The sequence below is a fragment of the Etheostoma cragini genome, chromosome 4, assembly GCF_013103735.1.
Source record: "Etheostoma cragini isolate CJK2018 chromosome 4, CSU_Ecrag_1.0, whole genome shotgun sequence".
Classification (NCBI taxonomy): domain Eukaryota; kingdom Metazoa; phylum Chordata; class Actinopteri; order Perciformes; family Percidae; genus Etheostoma; species Etheostoma cragini.
In genome coordinates, this window is record NC_048410.1 from 24,681,532 (window position 1) to 24,691,223 (window position 9,692).

Here is a 9,692-nt window from a genome sequence, read left to right on the forward strand (position 1 = left end):
AGCTCTATAGAGAAACCTGTAGGGGGAGCTCTATAGAGAAACCTGTAGGGGGAGCTCTATAGAGAAACCTGTAGGGGGCTCTATGGAGAAACAGCAAAGAAATGGCCCAAACTGCATAGCGCCTGTCACTACTCAATGTGAGGAGAGTGCAGATTTGAGTTGAACATGCGTCACTTTACGACAAGTAGCATATAAGATACTAACGAGAGACTTCCGTAATGTCAACAAAGTAAAAATGGCCCTACTTAACCAAGTTGGTTCACTACTGGCTACAAGCTAGCAATCAAACACAACAAAGGCTGTCACTTGACTGGCGTTGTAAGCTAACATTAGTGATCAAACTATCATAGATAGCTAAAACGTTTCTGAATTGATTCCCAGCTTCTGTTATTGTTTGTAATGAGAAAAGTTTTTTATTTCATGGATTTCCAACATTTTTGGAAGACAATTAGGTCGTAAGCCGTTTACATCTGAGCATGCGAGACTCACATCTGCACTCTCCTCACCCTGGGCAGTGACAGCCCCCTCTAATGGTCTCATCGTTTCTGCTGGACTTGCAGGCTGTTATATTGTTGGCTAGTTTTATTCATAATAAATCTTTAGATTTTATATACTACATGTGTTTTTGCGAAGAAATCTTACTGTTTAATCTTAACAAATTGACTTGGTTTGGGGATAACCAGACTACTTGATCTGCACTCAGATCTGGAGTTGGTCCCCCACTGCTCTCTTGAGGGATGGCTTAAATGCATAGAATGAATTTTGCTACATGTATGTGACAATAAGTATCTTTACAATTCTGAGAAAACCACTCAGCATTTTTTTCTGAATTATCTAGTCGTCTGAGATTCTGGGTTTAGTTTCCCGATCCTGGGGTATTACCCGAGCAGAAATCCTCAGCTCACAAAAGATTAACACAGATTTATTTTTTTAGCAATTATTTTTGAGGGGTGCCTCAAACAACTTCAGGGGTGCTTTAGCACCACTAAAAAAGAGCTGAAATCGCCCTTGCCTCTTGATACAGCTCTCTCACCTTCCTTCACCTGCTCTTTCTCCTCCCACACCTCTTCCTCTCAGATCTCCTTCCCCTGTATCTCCTCTCCTCTCCCCGCCCCTCCTCTCTGCCTCCCCTCCTCCTCTAACAAGCTCTCTGAGGCTTGCCTGAGGCTTTATTGGCCTCCCTTTCACAATTAAACTATTCCTTACACACATACCCACACACACACACACACACACACACACACACACACACACACACACACACACACACACACAGTGCAAAAACCTCAAACCATACCTCCAGACCTAAACAATATGAATCCAAAGCAGAAAATCAAGTTAAACTGAAAAAGAATCTCCAATATTTTGCTGCGTTATTCTTTGTGGCATTGCCAGAGCTTCCTCCACAGCCCCGCAGAGGAAGGTCTGGCTAGTCCACACAGCATTCCCGGGATGGGAGAAAAATGTGCTCTGGTTTATTGGCATTTCTTTAAACCAAATACAATCATCATGGGCTAAGTGCTGATGCAAAATTGCCTCGGGAAGGAACTTGTGTGTACGTTCAATTCAATTCAATTCAATTTTATTTATAGTATCAATTCATAACAAGAGTTATCTCAAGACACTATACAGATAGACCACACTCCAGAATTTACAAGGACCCAACAGTTCTAGTAGTTTCCCCCAGAGCAAGCAACAGTGCGACAGTGGCGAAGAAAAACTTCCTTTGAGGCAGAAACCTCGGTCAGACCCAGGCTCTTGGTAGGCGGTGTCTGACGGGCCGGTTGGGGTTGGAATGAAGAGTGGCAATAACCAAAATAGACAAAAATTAGTAGTCTGTAGCAGTTCTTTGAAGTAGTTCGCGACATAGCAGGACGCTGTGCGGCATTACAAGGCACAGCAGGACATAGCAGGGCACTGCTCAAAGGTTGTTTTATTCATGCAACAGAAAACTCCGATTGGACAGATAGCCTAGATAGCTGTCTGGATTGGATACCTGCAGAGATCTGAGGAGCAGGTAACCATAGTCCTCAGAAATCCACCAGAGGTTAGGATTCCAACTCAAATAAAGGAAATAATAAAGTGGGAATATCGTCTTTTTAGTAGTAAGTATAAAGGCAAAATACGGAATATTATGTGCTTGTAAAGGTTGTGAGCGATTCAATCTGTGTCTTGGGTTGTGTGAGAAATAGTGCAGTCCTGTGGCTCAAGCTATACGGCTGAAACTTTGGTAGTGACACCAAGGCTCCCTCACAAGCCCTCCTACCTGTGGTGTGTGTGTGTGTGTGTGTATGAATGTGTGTGTGTATGAATGTGTGTGTGTCTGCTTCCATCTGAATATCTTTCAGTGTGTGTGTGTGTGTTTGAAAATATGTGAGACTCCGGGGTCACCCCTAGGTCACGGTGAGGAGGAGGAGTGCTCTCGTGGTGATTTATGGCTCTCACAGCACTGTCAGGCAGGCCCTATTTTCCCAGAGGTCTTTGCAACGGGAGCCAAAATAACACTCCTTTCCCTACACCTCTGCGTCTTTCCTGCCTGTCTGCCTACAAGGCAACACCCTCTCCACCCTCTCCACCCTCTCCACCCATCTCCCTCTGCAGCTCCTTATAATTTTGTTCCAGTCACTCATTTCCTGCTATACATTCCAGGGTGTGGTGGAGGGTAAACCTGCCTAAACTCAGTTCACTCACCTTTCTATTGTGGGAGAGAGTTTGTCGTTACGGCCTCACTTTTTTAAAGACACATTAGTATGATTTACATGTGTCAGCAAACTATGAAGTGGTAATGCTAGCTAAATACCACCACACTTTCACAGTTTGAAACAAATTGAGTGCCAGTAGCATAAGCATATTGTACTGTATCAAACAATACAGCAAAGTGTGTCATTAACAAAGGTCAGCTTCATTTATACACTTTTCATTACATTCATAATTCCTGAGCCAAGATGGCAACACGCTGAACCAGCAGGACCCATTTGGAAAATGACTGCTAATTTGTACAAAAAGCACATTAGTATGACTTCCATGTGTCAGCAAAGCGATAGGCCGCCTAGAAACCACAGCTGTGTCCAACAATGAAATCATTTCATTACAATCCGTCAGTTCCTTTTCAAATGGAAACATAGAAAGTGGTCAGTCGTCCTGTGGGCATATGTAGATGCTTGTTCGAAGTGGTTAACAGTGGAAAACAAGCGAGCAGCTGTGCAGCTTGTTATAGGAACAGTAATTAGTGCTCAATGTAAACAGTTTGAGAAAAAAAAAACTGTCTTTGGGATACGCATGCAGAACCTTGATCAGTGAGAGGTAAGAATGACCCCCAACTAGTTTACTTCATCTTGGCCTTTTTCCTATATAACATTTTTGACAAAGAAAAAAAAAAAAAGCTAAATATTCAGAGAATGGCGCAGCATTTTCAACAGGCTATTTCACATAATTGGCCATAGTTATTAAAAATAAGCAGTTTTACCCCTTTAACTACAAATCCTGTATACCTATATACAAATTGTCTCTGACAACCATCTTTAATTCACATGTGTAGTATACTGTATATCTATGATGTTCCACTTCCTGGATTGCTAGAGTGCCTCCGGAAAAGTCAGCCAGATGTCTGTGACCTTCCTCTGTCTCTTTGTTGGCGTTCTAACCTCCGGAAGATTTCTGAGGACTATGATTAACTGCTCCTCAGATCTCTGCAGGGTAAATCCAGACAGCTAGCTAGACTATCTGTCCAATCTGAGGTTGACTACAAACTACTTTTGATCATAGACATGTTGCACAGAAATAACTTCCCTCCAGAGGCAATTCTGCAGAGCTTCGGCACCGCCAATCAACCAGAGCATGTTTTTCTCCCATCCCGGAATTGGTGTGTTGACTGGCCAGCCCTGTGGAGGAAGGTCTGACAATGTCTTACATGTCTACCGCTAAGTTGGCAAGGAGTCCAAACAACATCCCGGCCTGCTCAGGACACACAGATCGGTGATCCTATCATGATCCTATCATACAGCTTTGATGTCGCATGGACCGCTACAAGAAATCCTTCCTATCACAGGCAACACAACTTTTTAACACTTCATCAGTGAGAGGTAGACAAGACTCACAGACACCATGACTGCACTAAGTGCAACTTGCACAATATTTACATACAATATTTACATTATCTACAGCTTTATCAATAATAGTTGTACACATTTTAAATTATTTGTAATATTTATATTGTATCCTGTTATTTCATGTGTATTCTGTATGTGTGCTGTGTGTCTGATATTGTGCTGCTAGAACACTGTAATTTCCCTTTTTGGGCTAGATAAAAATCTATCAATCTATCTATCTATAGATGGGTGGGATAGACAAGGGAAATCATCTGTCCGTTAGAGTAAATTTGATTTAAAATGTAATAATAAATTTCAATTGTGTCCGTGATATTTTTTTGTTTTTATTGGCAGCTAACTCATACATTTTTAATGATTAGGCTGGGTGTGCCAGCTTGAGATTAAGATGGCACCACCGTGGCTACACATGTGTTTTAGAGACAGATAATACCTTATTTATCCCACATTGGGGACATTTACTCATTACTACAGTTTTCCCACAATGAAACACAAACCAACAAACAAACAACAGACAATGTGCTAAAAGTACTGAATGAATGTAAAGTTCCATTATGTAAAAAGTATTAAGGATTAAAGTGTAAGTAAAGGGAGGTCGCCATAGTACGAAAAATATTGCCATAATGTAATTAAATGATATGTAATTAAATAATATGAAAAAGTAAGTAACCATAATATAATATAAATATATTGAAGTATGACCATAATAATCTAAAAGTGAAGTCCCTGGTTTTATAATTAGAATCTTGGTGTATTGGTACTCACATCAGACGATGTAACACCTGGTCCCTTCCACATGACCAATGGTTTTCCCCAGGGAGGAATTCTGTCTCCTTTTCTTTTTAATATGTATATGAACGAGTTGTCTTTGGTGATTTACTAATTAATCACCTAATGTACCCAGATGATTTGGTCATCTTTAGCCCATATAGTGCTGCTCTCCAACAGCTTCTGGGAGTATGCAAACAGTATGGGGTTGATTTTACTATAAAATACAATGCTAAAAAGAGTAAGATCATGATTCTCAGAAGTAAAGAAGACAGACAGCCATCCTTCCCTGACTTCTATCTGTCTGGCACTGCACTTATGGTGTGCAGTGAGATTACATATTTGAGCCATATTATTGCAAATGACCTTTCTGACGATAATGATATCTATAGACAGCGTCCGAAGCTGTGAGCTCAAGCAAACATGCTGGGTCGTGAGTTTAGCATGTGCTCTGTATCTGTGAAAATCTCCCTCTTTAGAGCGTATTGTACACCTTTGTATACGGCCTACCTGTGGTGTTGTTATAAGCAAAGCAGCCTTAGAAAACTCATAGTGGCTTATAATGACAGCATGAGGCTGCTGCTGAATGCTCCAAGAAGCTCCAGTGCAAGCCATATGTTAGTCAGCGTTGGGGTACCTACCTGCTCTGCTGTTTTAATTAACCAGATGTATAGATTTATGTGTAAGGTATCTGAGGCAGAAAATGACATAGTCACTGTTTTGGCTAACCCTGTACGCAGTTCTGTCCAATTCTCTTCCAGACTGTGGAACCATTGGAGAACATGTCTGTATATTTGACACTGAACATTGTGGAAGAGTCAGTATTTTGTATTTTTGTGTTTGTGTATGTTCTTATTGTGATATTGATCCCCCTGTTTATATCTGATATTATGAATAAGTTTGAAAAAAGAAAGTACCTATAGATAACTAATAGATCGGTATATATAACTATAAATACAGATGATTAAAAATAAAGATATACATAGAGGCTGCAAGCAATGCTTTAGACCAGGGGTATCAAACTTAATGGCCACTTAAAGGGCCACACTGGAAAATGAGAATCCCATCAATTACATATTAACGTGTAATTGAATTGTCAAATCAAGGATAACAACGATTACATTTTTTAGTAGGTTACCACACAGCTGACTCCCAGCAGCCTTTTTCACAACATGAATATGAGGACGCTTTGCTTCTACTCTTCTGGGGGATTTCTGAGTCTCAACGTCTGAGTCTCAAAGTCGGATTCAAAGCCAAATTCTGCTCTGAGGTTTGTGTTTTTTGCAGTTAAAAAACTAGTTATCTTTTTTCGTTCAGTGCACAGATAGGCGGGCCAGAATTTGTTGTGACCCTAAATTGATATGCAGGCTGGATCAAAATTTGCCACGGCCCCGATTTAGCCTGCGGGCCTTTAGTTTGACACGTGTTTTAGACTTTTGAGGTGTACTGGAAAGTGTTTCCTATCAGGGATAAATGCACTATAAAGTGTGTTTGCCATTATGTAGCAGTGTTCTCAGCAGTTAATTTCATTGACTATATAGTCCACTATAAAATACCCACAATGCACAGCTAATTGGAGTGTACACATGATGCACCTTGCCTTTTACTCCCGTATACCACAGTGCAACGTGGTTGTGTTGTCCCGGAGGAGAAGAAGCAGAAGAACTCGCTAAAACAGAAACAGAAAAATGGACCAGGGCTTCGTCTATAAATGTAAGTCCTTTAAGTAAATGTCATTTTAAACAGTTTTAAGGCGTATTATAAGTAGTTTTGTTTCCATTTGCTTACATGATGCTGGGCTTCCATCACATTTAGGTCAAAGTTTCCAGTGTAATGTCCAAAGTCCTGTTTGGTCATTCCCTATGTAGTTCCCTATTTCATAAACACTCTGTAGGGAATAATGAGTAAGTGAGTGAGTGATTGTGCATGCAGCTCTAGTCAGTGTGGGTGATGTTGGCTGGGTTAGAAATAGATTTTGTTCCCCATGAAGGACAATTATCAATCCATCCATCTGCCTGTCTATGTACCTGTGAAAAGACAATTTATTTTTGACAATAATGTTGGCTGTTTGCCTTTCAATAATCATCAACTCAGAGGTGCATGATTTATGTACCTAGCTATGATTCTGCACCACAGTTTGATTGAAATTATTCCCTGCTCTGTCTGTTTCCACCTCTCTCTGCAGTGTCCTTGTGTCTTATCCTCTTGTTCCTGAGAGCATGTCACTCACCAGGTCACTGCCGCCCTTGAAGGATCCTTCATATCAGGAGACTCTTAAAAAGCCCTTGACTCTGCACCTTGGCATTACCTGTTGCAATCTCCTCATTCCATTTTCAGTGTCTGAATCCTCGCTCACAAATCAATATGGGAGGAGGACTGCAAGTCGCGTGCAGAAAATGAGTAGCAGAAGTAATAATCCCCATCTATCCTCAGGAGAGAGATATTGAAAACATTGTGAAAGAAAAACGAGTGTGCAAGAAAGATTATCTGAGCAAAAGCATTTCAAAGGACCCCTTCCAAAACCAAATAATCATCCACCCACCCAAACTAATAAACAAACAAAATCATTTCTTTTCTATTTTGGCTCACATGACTGATGAGTTGCATTGACCCCGGCTACTGTGGCCTCATTTCGCAATACTTGACTAACGCCTGCCTTATTAATTACCTCATTAGCAAATGGGAAGGGTAATGGAAGGCTGCGTTTGCCAGGCACGGTGGCCCGAGTGAGGCGGATGGAAAGCATGACGGTCAGCATCTGAAAGCTCAGGCAGCATTAACCTTTGCATTTGTTCAGAGGGAGGGCCTGTCACAAAGAGGAGAATTTCGTCTCTGATGATGGCTGCCAACAGATCAGTGAGTATCAGTGGTCCCGCTTAATGAGATGACACCAGGAAATTCTATCCCTCCAGTTATGTAGCACTTGATGAAACTTCATTAATGTGGTTGTCCTTTCCACCACTAATTAAGAGCATAATGTTCCACTGGATAAAAGCTAATATGCCCTATTCACATGCTGGGAACCGACTGAATTATTTATAACTATTACAATTGTAGAATGCATGAATGCATAATCTGTTCTCACAGCCGCTTTGGAAACTTGATTGTTGCACTACAACATAAATCAAAAGAAATCAATCTCAACTTCATGACTGCCAATTTTGCCCTTTTTATTTTGATCATTACATCATGTGTGAATGACAACTGAAGGAAGCTCATAGTGCAACATATATGCAAAACACTTAATGTTTTCCATAAACAGCAACCGATTTTTTTATTTCTTTGAGAGAAATGTTTTTTTTAGACTAAAACAGATAGCAAATTCATTTCGACAGACTATTTAAATTGATTCCTGTTTTTTCAAGTGTGTATTTCAAGTCTCTACAGAGCCAAGTGCACCTTTTATATAGTAGGATGGACTCATCCATTATGGAGAGCTCATCCCATATTCCTAACGTGATGGGGCCTGACAAACTGATGATGTGTCCTCCATGGATGAGGTTTATGGAATTCTCTTGTACGTGGCATTTATTTCCATTATAGGCTACCGTTCCCTCATATGTAAATGTAAATGTACTGTATTTATATAGCGCTTTTCCAGTCTTAACAACTGCTCAAAGCGCTTTTACATCTACAGGGAACATTCACCATTCACACACATTCATACACTGTGGCCGGGGCTGCCGTACAAGGTGGCACCTGCTCATCAGATAAACATTCACACACATTCACACTCCGATGCGCAGCACCGGGGGCAACTCGGGGTTCAGTGTCTTGCCCAAGGACACTTCGACAATGACTGCAGGGGCGGGGATCAAACCACCAACCTTCCAATTGGCAGGCAACCGCTCTACCACTGAGCCACAGCCGCCCCATATACATATACTCAAATGGTGTCTTCTTCCACTGGCTTAAAGAAAAACTCCAACCATTGGATCCTATTTCCCGACAATACTAATCAATCAATCACTTTATTACTCTCTTCATTCTGCATACTGTCGAAATGAGAGTCTTCCAATCAACCTACATTCACACAGGTCCCGTCATCAGTCAATGTGTAGTAATGCTGCGTTCAAGGTAACCCGTAACTCGTGTTTTCACAACCTTATACCCGTGAAAGTGCCCTGGAACGGCTGTCAAACTCGTGAACTCGTACCTGATGGTTGCAGTTACAGTTTTGACGTCACACACACATAAACAATAATGGCGACCCCTGTTGATTCTTTACAGACACCAGTCACTAAGTGAGTAAAATGGATATCAATAGCTATAAATAGGCAACGTAAAGTAATTCCGTACATTGTAATCCAAACAATACACATTGATTTGTGTACTACTACAGGTTATGTTATTAAATGAAGCCCAAAATATTATGCCATCTAGAAATCGCTAGGATCAGCTAACGTGTCTGGAATGCAGCATAATGGCCAATCAGCATGAAGTAATTGGCAGTCAACTAACATGCATTACTGATGCCTTTCAACACGTCAACCTTAATTTTTTGACATGTATGACCAAGGCCTGTATGACTGGTTCTGGTGACACCTTCATCTGTCTTCTATTTATTTGTAAAAGCTGCCAATCCTTAATTTTTAGTGTTCATGACGTGTGGGTCATTAAGAGCTATGCACATACTGAAAAAAAGGCATGATACAACCTTTTTTAAAGACAGTAGTTGGAAAGACAGTAGTTGGTTGGAAAGTATTGCCCGGTTTCAAAATGAAACGGTTTTATGGTTGGAAGTAAGTAAGTAAGTAAGCTTTATTTATATAGCACCTTTCACAGACAAGGAGGGTCACAAAGTGCTTTACAGTAAAA

General features: G+C 40.8%; 1 protein-coding gene and 1 long non-coding RNA gene across 3 annotated transcripts in view; both read right to left on the reverse strand.

Annotated features, from left to right (window-relative positions):
* LOC117943172 (receptor-type tyrosine-protein phosphatase gamma-like) overlaps window positions 1-9,692 on the reverse strand; it is a 455,813-nt gene that overhangs the window by 309,717 nt on the left and 136,404 nt on the right. The window lies entirely within an intron of this gene.
* The window catches only part of LOC117943197, a 20,999-nt gene continuing 12,491 nt past the window's right edge, over window positions 1,185-9,692 (reverse strand). The window contains exon 3 of the long non-coding RNA XR_004656310.1: window positions 1,185-1,195. This is a non-coding gene — a long non-coding RNA (uncharacterized LOC117943197). The remainder of the gene's footprint in view (window positions 1,196-9,692) is intronic.